Below are 23,768 nucleotides of genomic sequence, written 5' to 3'. Positions count from 1 at the left end.
TTCTGACCATAATGAGCCTACAATGATGCAAAAATAGGCACACCTAAAGAGCTTTGAGCCTTCTTAGGTGAGAAGTGCAGTGTAACCCTCTGGCATAACAGAATGGCCTGCAAGGTATTAAGAGATTCAGGACATCAGCACCCCATGGGAATATGTTGTGATGGGGTTCAGGTGTAGCTTACAGGGAATTAGCCATGTACCCGTATGGAGACCCCTAATTCTGTCTACTTGTAGCTTAGGCCTAGGAAGGCCTTCCCACTTGCCACTGTGGAAACCCCAGTGAGGTGACCTTGCCAAGTCAAGGAAAGTAGACATAGACAGCCCAGTTGAAGGTTATGGCTCCCTGTCAGGGGGTACAGGGCCCTCTGGCCTATTTCCTCCCTCATTCTCTGCTCTGAACATAGAGAGTGGAAAAGGCTGAAGCTTACAATGTGACCTAAAAGAAGTCAATTTATCCTCCTGGCACTTTCCTTTGGAAAATATATACAAAAATAGTCTTCCCTCTACCAACCCTAGAGGGGCATTACAAGATGTCTCCAGAACACCTTGGCAAAAAAGGCACAAATGATTATTGCTAATAATGACTCCCCTCCAGTCTAATGTCTGTATTACAACAGCTGCACATGTGCTGGAAGCTGCCCTCCAAATGACTCTGCCTTCTCATTAATGGGAGGATTATTCTCTCAACCTATACATGTTATTAACAGGTAACTTCAAAGTCCATCCCCCAAAACCAAACTTAGAAGGCAAGTTTCAGGCAGCAGTATGTGTTGGGATGAGATGTCTTCACAAAATGAAGAATTAGCAGCAGCTTAATAACTTAGCCACTGGGTCTTACAGGCTTCAAGGCTGAACTGCAATGAAAGTAGTCTATTTCCCTGGAAGAAACCCACACATTTTTCAAACAATTTCTCCAGTTCACTTGTTTTTGGAATCTTCAAATTCCTCTGGCATAATCACCATACCTTTTGTCAACGGGAAGTGATTGTTTAAATGACTCAATTAGACCAGCCATGGGCGACTATTTCCATTTATTATGATTTATTGCCTGCGTAGCAACAAAGTGTCAGACACATGCAACAGAAGACACACAACTAAAATGGTTTTCTTTCTGCTCTGGAGACCAGGGCAACCTGCTCAGAGGCAATGAAAGATAATCCTCACTGATGAGTGTCAATGACTAAGGACATTTTAGGAAGGAGCTTTAATCTTCCAGTTGACAAAGAACCTGATTCTCATTGTGATTGGTATCCTAGTGACCTGGAGTTTTGCTATCCCCATCACCAATCACATTTACAATTTAGGAACTGAGGGGTTTTGTTGTTTGAGGATTTTTGTTTGTTTTTAACTCAGTTTGTCAAAGAAGAACTTATGTCATTAAAGTCTTTAAAGACTTCCTTGGGGTTGTTTTCAGGGAAAGAAATGAAAAACCAGGTACTTAGCTGCAAGATCTGAGCCTGTTGGAAAAAATTCAGGAATATCTTAAGTGGATAAATGGTCTCCAAGTTGCTTATTATGAAAGTGGCTAATTTACTAACCCACTAACTATAAAACATCCTATAAGTGAATGTGAAACACCAATGAAAATCATTTGTATACTTTACAAAATAGTTAACATTCTCCAGATACCTATTCAAGAATGCTCACCAGCTCCCCCTCAGTGACACTGTAAATGTCATGGGTGCTGGCACTGCCAGCAACACAGTGGGAATTACACTCAGTTAAGAAATCCACTAATGGGCTCGAGGGATGGCTTAGTAGTTAGGCTGTTTGCCTGCAAAGCCAAAGGACCCAGGTTCAATTCCCCAGGATCCATGTTAACCAGATGCACAAGGGGGCAAATGCCTCTGGAATTCATTTGCAGTGGCTGGAGGCCCTGGTGCACGTATTCTCTCCCTCTCCTTCCCTCCCTCCCTCTCTCTCTTTCTTTCTCTCTCTCCTTCCCTCCCTTCCCTCCCTCTTTATCTGTCAAATAAATAATTAAATAAATAAAAATAAAATATTTTTAAAATAAACCCACTAATGAAACCAATAGACTCTACATTGAATTTCCAAACAAACAAACAAAAGGCCTGCAAAGAATAGGAGTTCTCATTCATCATGGACCCATTCCTTGGCAACACACTGATATATGTGGTTCAACTGTCCCCTGCCATTCACAGGGTGACCTCACAGGCTAATGGGAATTTGAAGACAGCTAATTTCTCAAATTTTAAATGAATGTATTCAAGTGTAGATTATGATGTAGGTCTTTAAGGGTTGGGGAAGCTGAGAGTCTGTTGGCAAGCTCCTAGGTGATGCTGATCCTAGGGTGGCACATGGAGTAGCAAGGTGTTGGAATTTCAAATAAAATTTTTCCACACAAATTTTAGTGTGCATTTTTGCATTTATTAATATAGCACTACAATTAAATTTAGACTAAAAAGACTAAATATCCTGGAAATATATACACTTCATTCTTTTAAAGCAGACTGTGGATTCACATTTAAGAAGAGAAAATGAGCAACTTCTGACTGATATACTAATCCTTTTTAAATTTCTTGTGGTCCTGAGAATTGAACATAGGGTGCCATGTATGCTATACAAGTGCTACATGGCTGACTTACATCCACAGCCCTTCTTTTCAAATTTTGAGACAGGGTCTCACTAAGTTACCCAGGCAGGCCTTGAACCTATGATCCTCCTGCCTCAGTCTTCCATGTTCCTGGAATTACAGATTCATTCAATTAATATTTACTGAACAATTGTGTCCAACATAGTGAACAAGATATATCATTGTCCCTTTACTTATTTATTTATTTTTATTTTTTCAAGGTAGTGTCTTGCTCTAACCCAGGCTGATCTGTAATTCACTATGTAGTCTTAGGGTGGCCTCAAATTCTCTGTGATCCTCCTACCTCTGCCTCCCAAGCGCTGGGATTAAAGGCATGTGCCACCACGCCTGGCTTCATTGTCCCTTTATAACATAATTGGTAGTCTAATAAAGGGAGATACATTTATTTTAAAGTTACATGAATTAAAACAAACGTGAAAGAAACGAAGAGGGAAAGGATAAAAATAAGTACTTTGGTTGGAAAGAGATGCTTCTCTGAGAGGATTGCAGCGAGTCCTCATTAAGAGACAGAATTCCTAATGTGCACACTGTGCAGGAGTTCGTTTCTGCTTCAGCAACTGCGCTGAACAGAAGGGACCCTTCTCCATGCAGGGCACCAACACAACCTTTTCTGCTCAGATCCCAATGTCCCTTTCCCAAGGCCCTCAGTCATCTGCAGCCCCTTATCTGGGCCACTGCGTGGGCTCCCAGCAGGGGGCGCTGGCGCACTAGGTTAGTTAAATGGCTCCTGTTATTTCTTTCCAGTTCTGTTCTGCTTCTGAAGTTAACTCCAGGTTAAATCCTTATCTTTTGTTAAAATGAAATTGAACCTGCTTAAAATTGACCATTACATATGAGCTCAATGCTGCAGACAATGATAGCAGTCGAGCTGGATATAAAAACTCATTAGGCAAAAGACATCGTTAGCCAAAATTTTCCCTTTTAAGGCTGGAGAAACTGCCTCCCTCATTTCCCTCTATCCACTTGACCCCAGACAACTTGTGTCTTCAGCGAGGACCATGATGAAGTCTAGCTCTGGCTCATGACAGTCTCCTGTTTTCTTTCACATACTCTGATTGTCCCATTACCCGCCTCCTTGCCTTGGGAACATCGTTGAGGGTTCAAATGGCCCCAAATCTTTTATCCTTCTTACCAAGCATTAAGATAGAGGGGCGTTTGCAAATCTAGGGGTAGGAAAACAGTTCTTCCACAATATCAGCTGCCTCGTGGGGCAGTAGCCTGGAGTTTTTAACTGAAGGATACACAGCACCTACAAGCAGAAGCCTGTGTCCTCATCTGGGCCAGCACAGTGGGACCCTCTACCTGCGTGAGGCCAGACATTGTTGCAGCACTGTTTGCCCTGTCAAGAGCTCCTTTGACCCCTGTTGGATGTGCACACATCCTGCAACAGGTGGCTTATCTGGGAGGCCTGTTTACCTGCTCATCCTTTCTCCCATCCCTCACTCTTCTGACAGAACCTTCTACAGTACAGAAACACTAAAGAAAGCAAAACAGACAATGCTTAGATGAGGATTCAGCTTTTATGAGCCTATTCCCTCATCTGTATAATGAAAACAGTAATCATCTCATAGGTTTGCTGTGAAATTTAAATGGCAGAATGAACATAAGAGTAAGTGTCCAGTGTATATTACCAATTTCTTGCTGTCATCATCATTATTTACATATGCTTAGTCTGTGCCATATACATTAAATGCCCATTTAAACTTTATTAAAGTTTATTTTAGAAGATCCCGCAGATATATCACTTTGACAAAGAGAAGTTAAGTGATTTACTCAAAGTCACACAGCTAGGTCAGTTGTAAAGCTAAGAGCTAAGATGACATTGCTTCAACTCTGGATTTCAATTCTCTCTTTCACCTCTGGTGTTTGTGAATACTATCATTACAAAGCAAGGTGTTGAGATACAATTCTACACAATAGATGATCCACCTCATGGTACTATTGGCAAGAATTTGGATGACATAATTTAAAGTACACACACGAGAGAGAGAGAGAGAGAGAGAGAGAGAGAGAGAGAGAGAGGAAGAGAGAAATGTATGCTGCCCAGTGTTTAATGAATGAAGCTTAGAAATCATATCTGCCACAATGAATCCATGTTACTGTTTTAGCTAGAGTATGTTAGTTTCTGTGATCAAACCCACATAGATAAGATCTTACATAGGGGGAAATTAAGCTTAACATTCCTTGTTTTAAGAAAAATAAATATTTTATTGTTTGATTTTCAAGCAGAGAGAGAGAGACAGAATGGGAGTGCCAGGGCCTCTAGCCACTGCAAATGAACTCCAGACGCATGCACTACTTTGTGCATGTGGTTTTACATGGGTACTGTAGAATTGAAGCCAGGTCATTCAGCATTGCAGACTTTAACCACTGAGCTATCTCTTGGCCCTGAATCTTAACATTTCTAGACCAGGCTGGCTATTCAGAAGTACTAGGTTCAACATGGTATGTTGGGAAACTCTTCAGAAGATGACAGCACAACTAAAAGTTCCAAAAATTCACATTCTGTTACTGTTGTGGTACCTGGCACCATTTGAAAAATTAGTTTGTCAGTCATGATCTGCCTGTGGTACCTATATGTACACACATACACACACCTATACATACGTGCATACAGAAAGTAAATATTTGACACAGGAGGATGGCACAGTACTGTTCTACATCTATAGCAGAAGGAATACTTGGAAAGGCACTATTTGAGACTTTGCTTTTCCAGCAGAGAGCCAAAAGACAGCCCAGTAAAGAAAGTATACTTTCATAAATATATGTCTTTTCATTAGCAATGTGATTTAAGTATTCACTCTTTATAAGCATTAGCTAAAAAAAAGACTACATGAATGTTTCACAAATGTATATGCCATCTTTGCACAGAGCCCATGCTAATCTTCTTTACATCCATCCATTTTAGCATATGTGCTGCTTAAAAGAGCACTCATTGTTAAAGGAGAATTTCATCAATAAAGATTTTCTATTAGGCAAAAGTTTTTGGTAGTTACTATGGATAACACAGAGAAGCTTCAGAGCCATTTTTGTCTGCAAGGAATTTAAGTTAGTGGGAGTGGAATAAATAGTAAGTGAAGCTGGACTATAAAACTTCAAGGCCCACTCCCAGTGAGCCACTTCCTCCAACAAAGTTCCACTACCTAAAGGTTCCACAGCCTCCCAAACATTGCCACCATCTGGGAACCACCTGTTCAACCACATGATCCAGTGGGACACATTTCACTGGGGATATTTAATTTTGAGTTCTTTATATATCCTGGATATAAACTCTTCTTTGACTTATGCTTGCTTCATTTGTACAACTTTATTTTTTCTGAAAATAAGCACCATCTTGAAAAACCAATAATCTAGGTACTTACATAAAGCAACAAGCAGTGTATTTCTGGCAGGTCAGTTCTCTGATTATTGTCATTTGTGTGATATGTCATAAAATAAATAAGCTGTTAAATATAGTTCCTGTATACAAGAATATTTTTTTAAATTTCAGTATATGACAGTAAAAGGAATATATTTCATTTTTCAGTATTGCTGAGATCCTACAAGACAATTTAAGAGAGCAGTCTTTTAACTCAAAAACAGTTGTATGTGACACACACACACACACACACACACACACATATATATATAATATATATATATATACATATATATATATATATATATATATATATATCTGAATATGTACTTATGAAGTAATCAGTCCACATTCTAAGAGAGATAAGAACTTGGTAGAAATGACAATGGAAAGTGTAGTCAATTTAATCCTAGCTCATGGAAACTTGTTTCTCCTGTAACATAGCCTAAAATATTTAGACTGCACCTATGGTCTCATCAGTACATTCTCAGGGCACAATGGTTAATGAGCTACTGAGCCCAGGAAAGAAACTTCTTCAAGCAATTGTTAAGATGAATGAGGGAAGAACATTTGTAAAATTTCAGCTTTCAGAAGAACCTATCAGTCATCACTAGGACAAAATACCAAACCAGAAGCAGCTTATAGAAGGGAAAGGGTTTAATTTTGCTTGCAGTTAGACTCCATCATTGCAGAGAAGGCATGGCAGCAGGAGCAGGAAACCAGCACCTCTTCACATCAACAAGGAAGAAGTAGAATGCTCAGGAGAACAAGAAGGTCAGGGCTGTAAAACCTGAAGTCCCAACTCCAGTGACATACTTCCTCCTACAAGCCTCCACCTCCATAAGGTTCTACAACCTCCCAGAACAGCACCAACAGCTTCAGATTAAGTATTCAAACACGTGAGTCTGTGGGGGACTGTTTACATTCAAACCACCACAATGCATTTGTAACTAGAGCATCTCTGTTCCTCTCCATCCCAATGAGCCACTGAAGAAAGCTGACACCTATTTCCAGTATGCTTTCTGCTGCTTGCTTCTTCCTCCTGCACTCTTCTACCAAGTTATTTCCTCTCTCGCTTTACTATTTTACCACATCCCCTCTCTCAAAATGGATAAAAGCCACAGATACAAACATGTTTTTGACAGATTATATTTTGAATGAAAATATTTTGCCCTGAAGTGTTTCTTTGGTTTGAAATCTTCCATTTCTATTTTTGAAGTAGATTTTATTCACTCATCAACTATTCCTCAAGTACTCATCTTGACAAGCACTCTGCTGATTATTAATTCCAATGAAATAAACAAGAACAATGTGGTCATTGTCTTCATGAAGATTTCAATGAGTATTTAAGACTGATGTTAAGAAAACAGCACATATATAGTTATAAATTATAAGTTCTATGAGAAAATAAGAACAGGATGCTGGTGAGAAGAATAGTGTGGATTAGAATATTCTGGGGTGACATTAAAGAGCCCCGAAAGATGAAAAAGTAGCCTCCAGGTATCAGCTAGGAGAATCTTTTGCAGCTGACAGAACAGCCAACAATGATATCTGAGACTAAACTTGGTACATTTAAAGAAATGAGCAGAGAGCTGTGTGGGAGAATGTGGGTCCCTGGATCCTCAGGGCCCCAGTTCCCTTAAGGCATCTGGGCAACTGGAAAGCAGGATCTTGAGCGGCTGTGAGCATGAGGGGATGTATACCCCAAAGATGACATCAGAGAGTAGTTCCATTTATTCAATAGGGAAATGGGTTTATAAGCAGTTGAGAGTGGGAAAAGGGCCCTAAGGGGATTGGTGGGTTCAAAGGTTGCTAGCCAATGCCTAGAGATGTTCATTCCCGCACATAGGGAAGAGTCAGGTGATCTATATAGTGGTGGGGAGAAGGTTGCAGGGGTATGGATTGTTTTGAGGATGCTGGCTGATACCATATAAGGAGTTTCCTAGACAACTGGCCAAAGGTCACAGGGCTCCAGGTATGCCAGGCTTGGGGAGGAAGTAGCCTCCTGTGGTGGGGAGAGCTTAGCCATGCCTGGCAGCTCAGGCCTGTCTCCTGAAGGACGCAGACTGTAACTGGCAGTGCCCAACAGGACAAGAATAGGGAATGAATGGAGATGAAGCTGGGCAGGACCTACAGTCTGGTGCAGGCTATGTAAGTAATTCTGGATTTTTTACCTAAGCAGTGAGAATCCACTAAGAGTCTTAAGCAGGGAATGACATGACCCAATTTTGTATCAAAGAGATTTTTGTTGTTGCTATGTGGAGGCTCACTGGAGGTGGATAAGCATAGATGCAAGAAGAGTGGCTTATGATAGTAGCTCATGTGAGAAATGATAGCATGATAAGCCAATGCCATGGGTATGTTAACTAAGTTAGTGTTCACCATGTACTATATTTCTCTTTTCTGAACAATACTGAAATTTATTTTTGAGATTCATGTCACCAGTTTCCCCAAGGGTTTGTGGAAGATGTCCAAGATGGCCTTCTTGTGTGCTTGGTTGTTTTGATCACTCATACTTGGTTGAATTCTTCCAGGAGCCGCCCTCTATTTTGAACTATAGTGGTAAAAGTGAAAGTTAAGATAAGTTGGCAGAGTTCATGTATACCATGAAGATGTGACAATGTGAGAAAGAGTGCTGAATAAGCTTGGAAAAAAATTCTATTTTTATTTGAGAACTTGACCATGCCAATAAATGCTCCATGTAGAAATATCAAGAAGACAGGCAAATACAAACAGCATAGAGCCTTCTGGCAGGATAGACCTCCACAGGAATATTGTGAAGTGTTGTAGAAAAACTATGCAAATAAATGAAAACACCTAGGAGGGAGTGTGGAAAAGGAAAATTACTTCTAACCAAGCCCTATGGAGGTCAGGGAAAGGAAACTGAGCCTGTGAAGTAAACTGAGAAGATAGGGAGAGAGAACAGGAGAATGGGGGATCATGAGGTTAAGTCCAGTTTGTTTCTGGAAGTACTTGGCTATATGAGAAGGTATTATTAAACGAAGATAAGTGCACGTTGGCATCCTCTGGGTTTGATAGCCAAGGACATTATTAGCAAGAGCAGTATCATTGGAGTGGATGGGGAAGGAGAGGGAAGACTAAGAAATCCAGGTTGGTTCTAGCCACTGGGACTAGAGAACATTGTTAAGGAGCTACAGAAATTCCAGCAGGATAGTTGGGACTGGTTTCATTTTTGTAGGATGCAACTTCTCATTTTAGAACATCTCATGATCCTGTAGAGCAAAACTTCCTTAGCCACCGCTTCCTAAATGTACTCAACCACACCCTTTAGCCAGTGCCCAGGTTCAAATAAGAAAGAAATGAAGGAGGGAAAAAACAAAAGTATGAACTGAAGAAATCAGAACTAAATCAGACTAATTCTTGTCTAGTGTGTATCATGGTATCATGAAAACTAGAATTTGAAAGTTTAGAGAAGGGTTCTTGCTGTTCCCAATTCTTGCTACATTGATAGAGCAAGTGATAAGGTAAATTGGAGCAAGGTGTCCACCAAAGAGACTCAGTATGCAGGTTCATACTTGTATGAACTCTACATGTTTAGCATTGAACTAGAAAGTTCCTTTATTCAAAAATGCACAAGGGCTGGAGGATGGCTTAGCAGTTAAGGCGTTTGTCTGCAAAGCCAAAGGACCCAGGTTCAATTCCCCACGTCAGCCAAATGCACAAGGGGATGCACGCATATGGAGTTCGTTTGCAATGACTGGAAGCCCTGGCATGCCTTTTCTCTCTCCTCCTTCTTTCTCTGACAAATAAATAAATAATTTTTTAAAAGGTATGGCTTTAGCTTTTTTTTAAATGCACAACTACGAAACCATATACAGATGCCCATCTGTTAAATCATTTACATTATGAGGAAGTTCATTTTTTTTCATTGACTTCTTAATAGCTGGCAGCTTAGAACATAGAAACTTTTCATTTCTTCCACTGTTAAGTATTTGATGATCTATTTTAAAACTCTTGAGGAATATTTTTCTAATAAGAGGAGCTCCTTTATATTTTGGGGTAAATTCATCTTCTAGTTTATTGCATGGAAATCACTGGAGGTACACAATAGCAGAGAAGGAGGTTTCCCTGAATCTCAGAAGTAACTTGAGGCCAGCTAACAATAGCTGCTTACATATGTGGTTTAATAATTTTTTGCGTTCCTGGACAGAAATGCCTCAATTCAATAACAGGCATATCTTCAGCAAGATGTCCAGTAATAAATGCTAAGTATTCTCAGTGATGGAGCCATCCCTGTTGGGCAGCAGTGGTCACTGAGTCTGTTTCATATGCTTGATCATATTTACAAGGCAATAGCTTGGGCAATTTTCTCAGTAAATAAAAAAGGTAAAGAAACCCCATGTTTTACTCCTGGCTGGCCAGTTCTGTAAGCTTGGTCAAGTTACTTAGCCTCTCCTCCTTCAGGAAATGGTGTGGATAATGTCAGCCTTCTCACTGTGTCACAAGTAATTTAAGGCTAGGTAATTGACTCTACCATATGTGATATAATGATGGGGGAAAGATGTGAAACATCATTGCCATGGGCCAGGTCAGTGACTATCACTTCACAAACTACCCTGATGTTGGGTCTTTTGAAGACCATTTAAAAAATATTTTAGTTCTTTATTTATTTGAGAGAGAGAGAGAAAGAGGCAGAGAGAAAGACAGGAGTGTCCCAGGGCCTCCAGCCACTGCAAATGAACTCCAAATGCATGCGCCCATAATGCATCTGGCTTACGTAGGAATGGAACCGGCGTCCTTAGGCTTCACAGGCAAACAATTGCTAAGTCATTTCCCCATCCCCTTGAAGACCATTTTTAATGTTAAGGCAGAATCTGTCTGTATTTATAAAGTTGCCACATCCATCCTGTCATAGATTGCCAAATATTTCAAAAGAATTGCAAAACCATACCACCACACCTGGGATTTGTAGTACAGGTGAATGACTGAACAATTGTGCTTATTCAAAACCTCTCCTCCAGCCAGGTGTGGTGGCACATGCCTTTAACCCCAACATTCAGGAGGCAAAGGTAGAAGGATTGTTGTGAGTTCAAGGCCAGCCTGGGACTACACAGTGAATTCCAGGTCAGCCTGGGATAGAATGAGACCCTACCTCAAACAACAACAAAAACCCCAAAACAAAACAAAACAAAAAACCTCGTTTCCAATTCTCCAACTATGCTAAGTAATAGTAGCCCAACTAGCAGGCAGCCACTGGGAGGACAAAATGACCCAAGTACACAAAAACAGTCATCAGAACCTTCCCATTGCAAGATGTCTTTCCCTTAGAAAGTGCAGGTCTCATATTCACAAACTGGACATTTACTTCATCTTGTAAAGAAAGAAATGAAGGATCATGAAGGTGTACTGGTTGTTCCAAAATCACATTGATATAGAGAATGTCAAGGTAGGTTCCAGGTCTTCCACACTTTTCTAAGATTTTATTCACTATATGAAAAATGTATGGACATCAGTCTATGGAATGAAGGAAGATAACATTGTGCCCAAAACATCCTTTTCAGATTTCACATCAAAGAGAAACTTTTTTTAAAAAAAATAACTAATAAGATATTCTAAAGTAGCCAGAAATACTATGAAGAAATCAATAGCACTGTCCTCTTCCTTTAAATCAGTAAAGGTACCAAATTATCATCCTCAATTTTAAAGTAGACCCTTGACATTCATGGACGGTGTTGCAGTCAGGTTCACATTGCTGGTGAAAATCACCCAACCAAGAGCAGCTTGTGGGAAAAAGAGATTTATTTTGGCTTACAGGCTTGAGGGGAAGCTCCACCATGGCAGGGGAAAACGATGGCATGAGCAGAGGGTGGATATCACCCCCTGGCCACAGAATGTGGACAACAGGAACAGGTGAGTGTGCCAAACACTGGCAAGGGGAAACCAGCTATAATACCCGTAAGCCGGTCCCCAACAATACACTCCCTCCAAGAGGTGTTAATTCCCAAATCTCCATCAGCTGAGAACCTAGAATTCAGAACACCTAAGTTTATGGGGGACACCTGAATCAAACCACCACACAGTACACACAAGAATCTTTGATCATTCCTGACACCTACTATAGAGGCCAAAAATCAAATCATAATGCATCCAGGCTACTATGTGAGGCTGAATCTCTTGCCTAGTGAGGGAGACTTGTCAGGTACCTAGGATTCAATTATCACTATGGTTTATTTCTTCTTTACTCATATACCAATTTCACAGTGAAAACTTACATTCTAGAATGGAATTACAAAACTTGAAGCTTTCCAAAGGTAATGAGACATATTCCTCACAAATATCACGGATTCACTATATTGAATTTCCCTGCTTAGTATTGAGAAACTCATGGGTTTGCTCAAGGTAGTAACTAACTCATCTTCGACTCCTAACACATCTGTCTTCCTACTTAGCTGACCAAAAGAGGTTGCTTTTTAAAAAGGTCATTTCTTATTTTTGCCATTTCGTTTTATATGTATTTCTTTGTTGTAAATTGTTTAAAATCCTTTTTAAAGTAGACAGTTTAAATCCTCAATAAATACTGAATCTAGGCTTTCAAGAAAGAATCATTTAACTTGTTCCAGGAAGCTTCCATGGTAGAACAGCAAAAAATAACTAAGGACAATGATTTTATTTTAAGGAAAGATAGCAATGATAACTTTTAGATGAATTTACCCAAATTCTATGATTATCTGGCAATAGCTAAGAATAGTGCCTTCACTGACATCTAATGGTTGAGAAAGTCACTTGTCCAGGTACTTTGAAGAGGAATCACCCAAGATTTCTTAAATCTTGCCTCTGAACCATCCTCTTCATCATCGCCCAGGTGCCTGTAAAAGTAGACACTGCTGGGATAGCTTGGCCTCGTCCCTAGGCAATCTGTATTTTCACAACCACCATTTCTCATTCCATTGTAAACTCAAGTTTGAGAACTACTGACTTAATATCCATACTGGATGTGCTGACACTCTTGGAAGTTTGCTGGAGCCAAGGCAAAGGGATTAACCCTGAGCTAGTAGTGGTGTACCAACTAGAATTTGAGTTCAGGGAAGATCAAGTGGGTCGGTCCCTGGGTGGCTGGCTGCCCTCTTGGCAGCGAGGGGGGTGTCCAGGCCTCTCAGAGCAGTCGCCCCTGGCTGCCTGCCCTCCTCCAGAAGAGAGGAAGGTGGCGGGAGTTAGTGTCCACACCACAGAGCTCCTAACGCCTGTGCTTGTGTCTGCAGACGAACCCCGCTGGAATTGTGCCGCTGCCGCCTCCTCAGGTCTGCCGAAAGTAGGCCTCTCCCTGGAAGACATCCTCTCTCCATTCTCACCATCACATCCAGCCCCACCCTCCACCCCTTCCCACCAGATAAGCCCAGACCCGACTTGGGATATCAAAAGGGAACACGAAGACGTTAGGCAACCAAAGGAGCCATCGGCCGGCGGCCAGAAGAAACAGCGCCTCGGGGAGCAGAGGGAGCGCTCGGCGGGTCCGCAGCGGGCCTCGCGGCCCAGGCTGGAGGAGGCGCCCGGCGGCAGGCCCACCTCGGAGGCCCGGCTGCCCGTGCTCACGGCGGACAGGGCCGGCGGGAAGGAGGCACCGCGCGGCCCGGAACTCGGCCTCGGCCGGCGCGAAAGCCCTGGCAGCGGCGGTGTGGAGGGCCGTGGGGGGCTCCGGCCAGGCCCCAGGGCCGCGGGGAGCGCTCCGGCACGCAAGGCTGCAGTGGCGCCGGGGCCCTGGAAGGTGCCGGGCTCCCACAAGCTGCCTGGCGCGCTCAGATGAGGCCAGGCCAAGGCCCGCCCCACTTCCGCCCGTCTGCACCCGGGCAGGCCCGCCGTTTTTGGGCGTTTAATTTATTTTCACCATCACACACGTAGACAGCCACCGAGGCCTGGGAGCTTCGCGCACGGGCGGACCCAAACTGATCCTAAAGCCCCCCCCCCCCCCCCCCCCCGTTCCATGGTGGGAGCTTTGGCAGCTATGGAAGAACCAAAATTACAAGAAGAACATCACCGAGAGACAGTGCAGCTTTAGAAACATAGGAAAGACATTTCCCCCCACTGCGTCCAGGATTTGTATGCCACCCAAACTTTGTACCAAGAAACTGGACACATTCAGACCAACCACAAACTGGAATATCGCCTTAAAATATCAAACTGCACGGAACAAGCGGAAACTGAGACAAGATTATATCTTTTAATTGATCTAAAGCATCGTAAATAAATCGTTCCTGACATCTCTAGACTGGGGTTAAAGGGTTTCTTTGTCACATCGAGAACTGTTCGCCCATGACATGTTTCCATGGCTCACCCTTGGCATCCACCTACGGTATTAGCCCCATTCCTTGCCTTATTGCAGGAGGAGTTAGAAATCTAATGAATTCATTGGTGTGATGCCATTTTTTACTGCCATTTCTGTGATCAAGTCATATTTCCGTATATTTTCAGTGGTAGAAAAGGGGTTTAAAAGTATGTCTTTTTTTTAAAAAAAAAAGTATGTCTTAGGGAACAGTTTGCCATAAATCAGAATTTTGCAGGTTAGCTCATAGAGATCTTAAATGACTTTCCTCTAAAATATGAATATTATAATTGACAGATCAAATTCTGTTAAGGAGGATTAGCCACACTGCAGTTCCTTCATGAAACGACTTTTCTGGTGCCCCAGGCCAGCAGAGATAGGTAGCTCCCTTGTCAGCAATGTTACACCTCACCTACTGTAGTGTCTTAAACCCTGACCATTACTTCATTTGCATTTTGACAAAGTATTTGTCCTATATTTCTCAGATTAAAATGGATATCTAATATTCAGAAATCACTATGATAACTAATTTATTTTCATTAAAGAATATCAGTACTTTCAGCACTCCTTTCTACTTATCTTTCCCCATTCCGTCTCTTGTTTCCTGTTTATTTTGCCTTGGTCTAGTATTTGCTAATTTACTTCATTAGCAATCTCTAGATGTCGCTGCAGTATCAGTAAAATTCTAAAGCGTTTTAGGATGTTAGCTTAAATTAATTATCCATTGGTACTTATTGTAGCTGTACATACTAAAAGGCAAAATGCCTGAAAGCAATTTGTCTTTAATATGCCCTGTATAAATGAGATTTCTTCTCTACACATTCTGCCCCTTACAGTTCAAATGTGAATCAGTCTCACTTCCCCACATTTGAAGGTAAAGGGGGCGACAGGGTCCTACACACAAGGCCACAATGAATAGCTGCCCCAGCTGACTTTCCCTCGGTTTAATTTCCATCAGACAGAGGAGCAGTTTTGCTGTCTGGCAAGAGGATATGGTTGAAAGCCTCATGTGAAGGGTCTTGCAACTTGTAAAAGCAGTTTCCAGAAGTGAAAACCATTCATCATAAACAAAAGCACAAACACATGTAGCAGTTTATAATGCTTTTGATTTAATTTCGACTAGTCTTTTTCCCCTGGACTAGAAATACAGTACAGTTTGCCATTAATTTATTGAATCTGGTTTGGACAATGCTTCTGTAGTGTAGCTGCACGTCCTGGTACTGTATCCTCCAACCTTTATTTTCCATGTGTTACAAAAGGAAAACAAAATGAGATTACATTTGCATAAACTCTAATTTGCACAATTCACAGCTACTACTTGTGCAGTGATTACTTTATGCCACTGTAATCCATAACTTGTGAAAACAGCACATCATCTAAATCTAGATCTCATTCCAAATAATATTTCTGTGTAGTGTTAGCTGTGGATTACCCTGTACAGCTGTATCTCTATAAATATAATTCCATGTATTAATAGTCACAGAAAGACTGTAAGTGAGCAACTATTTTTATGAAGTGCACCATTATGGATAAATTAACTTTTACAGAAATCTTGTTTATTGTATGATATTCTAAAACACTGTCAAATAAAATATATATCCAAAAATCTTTTCTTTTTCAACTATATAAGCTGTGTGTAATTTGAAATCAATACTACTTGGGTTAACTTAGTTTTTCAAAGCTGCAAGTTTCATTGATTTATAAAGTGTGAGTTTAATGCCCAAAATAGGACTTCTTTGAACCTTAAATCTGAGTGTAGTGGCAATCTGTGGTAAACACCACACCGTTGACTTTTATAACCAATCGCTTTCTTAGAGATAATCCAGTTGGTATTTGTCTGTCCATTTCCATCATTTGTGGATTGGCAGCATGCTTTTGTTGCTTGATACCCAAGTTGACACTTTAAATCCTTTTGGGGAAAAAGTGTAGTAACCACAATACTAAATTCCACCCCATCTTTGCCCTTTATTTCTCTTTCTCATGCAACACCCAAGGAGTTTATGTAGAAGCCAACATAGAGAGCAGCAATGCAAAGGTACAAAATGAATGGCTAAAGAGAGTTTGCCAGTAATACAACACTTGCATGAGAGAGAAGGACATGGGAATTATGGGAGTTTGCAGTCCAAAGGACCTGGTGTTTCTTTAGGACACTTAATATCCCCAAAATGTCAATCTTTCATTCCAGTGTTATTTTTGTCATTAAGACCATATATCACTTTTAGAAAAGGGAAGAGGTGACAAGAAGTATGAAATCAAACAGAAAGTTAAAGAACTGTAATTAATATATATGGCTTTTTATAAAATAATCTTGAGGATGGTTCCATTTTAGCAGAAAATGAAAAATATGTATAAAACAATGTTAATAAAATGGAGTATATAAACCAATAATATATAATAATTACCATTAAAAATAACTAAGAAATTGGACCATAGGGTAGTACTAGGACAGGACAGGGACAAAGCACAGACTAGGAAGAGGTAAGCAAGACACCTGGCCTGCACAGAGGCTTATAAGTTCAAATACCTTCAGGGCCAGACAGGGAAATCTGAAAAGTGAACAAGGCAGTTGGGGACTGTACTGAAGGACATGTAGTTCCTCTAAACTTGCTCTTTGTCAAGGGCAATGTGGAACAATCCTCTGGTTTCTCAAGACAAGGAAAACAAAAATCAGCTATTTGTAATTTTATGGTTTTGTATTTTTCTTAATGTTGCCATAGCTAGTTTACATTTTTAAGAAGCAGCAAACAAGACTGAAACACTACCATGAGAAGCCACCTGCAGACCACATCTGGCCCCCAGCCCACTAATTTGCAGCTGCTGTCTTGCAATCACAGCCAGGTCTGCAATGGAGAGGTACTGATTCTTATCAGGGTCTGATTCACCTTCCAAGCTGTGAATGGTGCTGACTGCAGGTGGAGAAGGCCTGTGGCTGGCCTGTAAAAGCTTTAGATGTAGGCACTGAGCATGAGGCCCTCTGCCAGCAGCAACCAGCATACCACTGCTGCAATAGACATGGGTTTGCTGTGAGGCTTGTGGGCACCTGAATCTTATTTGTACTCTTTGTTTCTTCTTTGTTCCTCAAATTGTGTAAGTTTGTGACCCCGCCCCCCCAAGTTGTATCTTCCCTACCTCCTTGAAACTGCTGTTTTTTAAAGGCAAACTCATGGTCACTCAAATGTCATTTTGTATTCAACTGGCACTTCAATTTTGTATGGAACTGAGTTCAGAGAGGGTGCCTGTAAGATCATAGTAGTGCTTTCCAAGTCTTAAAACAGTGAGGGCACCATGTCTACTGATAACTTCTGAATCATGTCTAGTTCATGCCAGGCCCCAAATAATGATTATGATTATGATTATACTCTTGAGGCTATGGATATGGCTCAATAAAGAGATTGCTGCACAAGTATGAGAACCAGAGCTCAGATTCCAGTACTCATGTAAGTGCCACATGGACTTGGCTGTCTCCACTTGGGAGACAGATCACATCCCTGGGGTAAGCTGGCTAGCTAGACTAGTCAAATTGGCAAGCCCTGGATTCAAATGAAAGGCCCTGCCTCAGTAAGTAAAGTGGAGAAAATCAAAGAAGACACCTGATGTCAACCTCTGGCCTACACACATACACATGCACGCATGCACATGCAAACAGAAGAAAGAAAATGAAGATATCAAGTTAAAAATGAAATTAGGTCTAGTGCCTTACAGATTTTAGAAATTATGAGCTATATAACAGCATTCATATAACCAAATCCCACTTAGCATAAAATATTTAGAGTTTTGTTTTGTTTTGTTTTTTGTTTTTCAAGGCAGGGTCTCACTCTGGCTCAGGCTGACCTGGAATTCACTATGTAGTCTCAGGGTGGCCTCGAACTCACGGTGATCCTCCTACCTCTGCTTCCCGAGTGCTGGGATTAAAGGCGTGCGCCACCACGCCCGGCTTATATTTAGAGTTTTTAATCTGCATTATAAGGTTAAAACAAAAAAAAAATAAAAACAACCTCTACTGTCTACAAGACAGAATGTGGTTCTTGTTAGAATGCAGATATAGTTGGAAGTGATCCTGGAGAAGTACCATTGTAACTGAGTTTTAAGAGATACCTAGGATTTCAAAAGACAAAACAGGTTATAAGATAGAAAAGCTTAAGCAAAGCTAGAAAGAGTAAATTTGGAAAAAAGTAGGGAGAATGGGAAATGGGTTGTCTTAAGTGACAGTGTCTGAGAGTGAGGAAAAATAGAGATTAAGCAAAAACATAGATAAAGTAGGGCACACTGCTGTTTCCAGCAGAGAAAAGACAAAATCAGCAAGTGGGGCTTGGAAGATGGCTCAGCAGATAAATCATTTGCCATTCAAGCATGAGGATCAGAGTTCAGACCCCCAGTAAATACATAAAAGCTGAGTGGGTATGGTGGCCTGCTTGCAAACCTAGCACTCAGAAAGTAGAGATAGGGCATCCCCAGAGCAAGCTGGCTAGCTAGATTAGCCAAACTGGCAGACTCTGCATTCAAGTGAGGGATCCTGCCTCAGTAACTAAAGAGAAGAGTGATGGAGAAAGATACCCAACATCAACCTCTGGCCTCTACATGTGCACATTAAACAAATGTGCACCCATACCCATGTGAACACATATACACACACTCATACACATACACATGGAAAAAAAAAAAACAGTATACAGCTTAGGAGATCAGTCATAGCAGCAGTCTTATCTAGAGGTTTGTGGACAGGAGAGACATTTGTCAGGCATTTAACCTCAGCCCAGGTGAGAGATGAAGATATCCGAGTGCCTGGAATGGAGGGGAACATTGTTTGAGCTCTGACAAGGGAAAATAAGCAGAAGTCACATTTACTGAATGCCAAGAGTCAGCAACAGTCACAGACTTCAAGCCTGAATATAAAGGACAAATGTTCTAGTCTCAGTGTGACATTTACTGGCTGGTACAGAGGAGGGGATCACCAGGGAATGGGGAATAAAGAAGTCCTGCATGAAAAGAGTCAAGGTAGGTGAATACAGGTCACACACAGGTGGAGAAGAGATATAGAAGGGGACAAATCTTCCCAAAGCTGTAAAACCCAAACTGAGATCAAGAAACAGAACAATCAGGCTGGAGAGATTGCTTAGCGGTTAAGACACTTGCTGGCAAAGCCAAAGCACCCAGGTTCAATTCCCCAGGACCCACATAAGCCAAGGTGGTGCATATGTCTGGAGTCTGCAGTGGCTAAAGGCCCTGACGTGCTCGCTCTCACACTCCCTCTCTCTCTCTATCTCTTTCTCCTGCCTCTTTCTCTCAAATAAATAAGTAAATAATTTTAAAAGAATTATAAAAGAAAGAGAACATTCAAAGGAGTCCATATCAAATTTCTTCCATCTTACCAGCTACTAGAAATGTGCTTGACTCACTAGAGGTGAGAAAAGAATGAGAAGGTTTTCCTGGGAGCTGTAATCAAGAGAAAAACAATAAAAGAATGAACATTATACACTTGTTGAAGCTAAGTGGCAGGTCTAGAATTTAAGCCCAGGACTTGGTACAAAGTTTGGTATTTATTAAGTGTGCCATAAACACCTATTGAGTAAATGACTACTCTTTCAAAAATACCATCCTGTGAACAGCAGATAATTTAATTCTTGTTTATCTGGAAAACCTTTGGAAGCAGAATATGTTCTGCCTGACTCCCTAAAACAGTTTTTGACTGGCCATAGACCAGGAATGTTCCAAATACTAATACTACTAGCCCCATTCCAGGACCAAGAGCCAAGTAGAGAGATAAGAAGGCATACTTGGGATTGGAATAACCAGATTATTACTCAGGAAATTATATATATATATACATCCCTGTGAATATTTTCATTGTCTCATTACACTATGTAAAATGAATATAGGAAATACTATCTTTTCAGATGTGAAAATGCTATATGACTTTTAAGATGTGCCCAAGGTCACATAGTTACTAAGCAGCAAAATACCCAACTTCTAAATCCCAACATGGGTCCTTTCAAATACATAAGAAAAAGAAGGGTATACAGAGGGAACAAGGACAAAGCCATAAAGTAGGAGGAGTCCACACACGGGATAGGTAGAGCCGGGACAGGAAGTGAAGAAGGAAAGAAGAAAGATCTTCAGACATGGGTGAGGTGTGTCTGCAGAATTGGGGGAATTAACTAGAAGGGATAGTAGAGATTAGGGGATGAATGGTACATTTGGATGTGAAGGCCTTCTGAAATAACATGAGGAAAATGACACAAAAACTAAAATGAACTCATGAAAGTGAACAGCTCTTAATATATTTTGCTGGGCATGGTGATAATTGGAGCACTTGGAGGCAGAGGTAGGAGGCTTGCTGTGAATTCAAGGCCACCCTTCTAATGGAGTCTTAGGGGATTATGAAAGTCCTTGATCCCCAAGCCCTAGGTTCATTTCTAATTTTAATCTAAGAATTTAATAAAAAAGAAGACTGAGAAGGATAACTATTAAATTATTATATTTATTGAGGGAAGTACAGAGCCAAGGAAAGACACCCACGTAGGCTAGAGATTCCATGTGCAGGGCCTAGAAAACAGCATGGAAAGCAAAGAGAAAAGAAAGTTCAAGGCAGACCCATCCCATGCCCAGCTGAGGGAAAAACTCACCCACAGCTAGAAGTTCCCAATTGGTCAGAGAGCCTGACCTCACCTTGGAAAGGTACTTATAACCTTTTAATGACGGGCTAACTTCTGGAATGGAGCTTTTTTTTTTTTTTTAAGGTTAAGGTAAATCTCTCTGAGTTTAAAGCTAGAAGTTTGTTTTGTATCCAAATTATATTGAATAATGACAACTTGAAACCTTTAAAATATAAAATCTTGGTTCAAGTAAGGTACCAGTCTGGATAAGCAAATAGTCATAACAAAAACAGGCTCAATGAAAGAATATGATGTCATCATTATTTGTACTAAAACCAACATTATCTTCATCACTTATCACTTAAAATATACCAAAGAAAAAGGTAAATATCTTAGACAGTTTTCTAAAAGGTTCACAAAATATAAATATTAAGAATTAGAAAATGACAAAATAAGAATTGCAAGAATAAATTCACACCTTTCAATAATAAATCTTAATATCAATGGCCTCAAAGCCTAGCAAAAAGACACAGGTTTGCAGACTAGCTTAAAATTCAGGATCATAAACCGGGTGTGAGGTGCATACCTTTAATCACAGCACTCAAGAGGCAAAGGTAGGAGGATCACCATGAGTTCGAGGCCACCCTGAGAATACATAGTGAATTCAATGTCTGCCTGGGCTATAGTGAGATGGTACCTCAAAAAAACAAACAAACAAAAAAAGCAGAGTCCTTGTATTTGTTGCCTCCAAGAAACCCACCTTTCCATAAAAGACAAAGATTGCCTTAGGGTAAAAGGATGGAAAAGGGTGTTTCAAGAAAATGAGCATAGAAAACAAGCAGGTATAGCTATCCTAATACCTGACAGGGTAGACTTCAAACCAACATTACTTAGGAAAGATGAAGAAGGTCACTTTATATTGATTAAAGGAACACTCTAACAGGAGGACATGACAATCCTAAATATATATGTACCTAACATAAGGCCTCCCAATTTCATCAAACACACACTATTAGAGTTAAGGTCATACATAACACCAAACACAGTTGTAGTGGGTGACTTCAACACCCCACTCATATTAATTGACAGGTCATCCTGGCAGAAAATAAACAGAGAAACATTTAGACTAAATGATGTCATAGTATAAAGAGAGAAAAGTATTATATTTTTCTACATTTCTTTATACTTAGCCTAGAAAAATATAGAAGTCACTTCCTTGCAGGAGGTTCTGCTGATGGTAGACAAACAGGAGGCTCTGCTAATGGCAGGTAAACAAGAGGCTCTCCTGGGATGAAAAGCATTTCCTGGCGCCTGCATTGTTAAGCAAACTCCTTAAGATAAGTGGAACTCCTGGTCACAGGACTACCCTGCACCCCCCACAGGCAGCACTTCCTGTAACTGACCAACAGATCCGTTTGCAGGTTTCGTTATTTTTTTACTTTTATGGCTGTAACTGTCACATGCAAATTGTGATTTATGGTTTAACTCCCTTCCTGTTTTTGTTCTAACATCATGTGGTTATTTTCAATAAAAGTTGACACACCTAATAGTTCAGGGTGGCTGCACCCTCACCACATTACCTCTGGGGTACAGAACTGGTATACCAGACTTTCTATTTCTTTTTTACCCAAATAAAACTTTGCCTCACATTCCATGAGTCAATGGTCTTACTTGTTTGACACCCATAGCAATAGAACAAATGGACCTAACAGATATCTACAGAACATTCTCTTCAGAATCACATGGGACATTCTCTAAAATAAACCATATATTAGGACATAAAGAAAACCTTAAAAAATACAGGGAAATTAAAGTAATTCCTTGCACTCTATCTGTTCACAATGGCATTAAACTACAAATCAACAGCATGAATAGCAATAGAACATACACAAGATCATGGAAACTAAACAATACTCTACTAAATGATCAATGGGTCAATGAAGAAATCAAGAATGAAATAAAAAAAAACTTCATGGAATCAAATAATAATGATACCACAACATACCAAACCTTTGGGACACAATGAAGGCAATCCTAAAAGAGAAATTTATAGCTTTAAGTGCTTATATTAAGAAATTAGAGCTGGGTGTGGTGGCACATGCCTTTAATCCCAGCACTTGGGAGGCAGAAGTAGGAGGATCACCAAGAGTTCAAGAACACCCTGAGAATTCCAGATCAGCCTGAGATGCAATGGAACCCTACCTCAAAAAGCAAAACAGGGCTGGAGAGATGGCTTAGCACTTGAGCGCTTGCTTGTGAAGCCTAAGGACCCAGGTTCGAGGCTGTATTCCCCAGGACCCATGTTAGCCATATGCACAAGGGGGCACACGCATCTGGAGTTCGCTTGCAGTTGGCTAGAGGCCCTGGCACACCCATTCTCCCTCTCTTTCTATCTGCCTCTTTGTCTATCACTCTGAAAGAAAGAAAGAGAGAGAGAGAGAGAGAGAGAGAGAGAGAGAGAGAAAGAAAGAAAGAAAGAAAGAAAGAAAGAAAGAAAGAAAGAAAGAAAGAAAGAAAGAAAGAAAACAAATAAATAAATATTTGGGCTGGAGAGATGGCTTAGCAGTTAAGCACTTGCCTGTGAAGCCTAAGGACTGGTTCGAGGCTTAATTCCACAGGACCCAGGTTAGCCAGATGCACAAGGGGCGCAAGTGTCTGGAGTTCATTTGCAGTGGCTGGAAGCCCTGGCATGCCCATTCTCTCCCTCCCTCTCTCTCTCTCTTTCTCTCTCTCTCTTTCTCTGTTGCTCTCAAATAAATAAATAAAAATAAGCAAATTTAAAAAAAAATAGAGAAAAGAAATTAGAACTATCACAAGTAAAAAACTTAATGCTTTACCTTAAGGCTTTGGGAAAAGAAGAACAAGGCAAACCAAAAATCAGTAGATGGGAAGAAATAATAAAGATTAGGGCATAAATTAAGGAAA

General features: G+C 40.7%; 1 non-coding gene across 1 annotated transcript; it reads right to left on the bottom strand.

The window, feature by feature from the left end:
* Positions 1-5,434: 5,434 nt before the first annotated feature.
* LOC123464242 lies at positions 5,435-5,546 on the bottom strand. Its single transcript, XR_006639474.1, has one exon. It is a non-coding gene; the product is annotated as a U6 spliceosomal RNA (small nuclear RNA).
* Positions 5,547-23,768: the final 18,222 nt, after the last annotated feature.

This window comes from Jaculus jaculus, chromosome 10 (genome assembly GCF_020740685.1).
Source record: "Jaculus jaculus isolate mJacJac1 chromosome 10, mJacJac1.mat.Y.cur, whole genome shotgun sequence".
Taxonomy (NCBI): Eukaryota; Metazoa; Chordata; class Mammalia; order Rodentia; family Dipodidae; genus Jaculus; species Jaculus jaculus.
The sequence above is the reverse complement of the archived record's forward strand: the minus strand, read 5'-3'. Positions and strand labels throughout refer to the sequence as shown.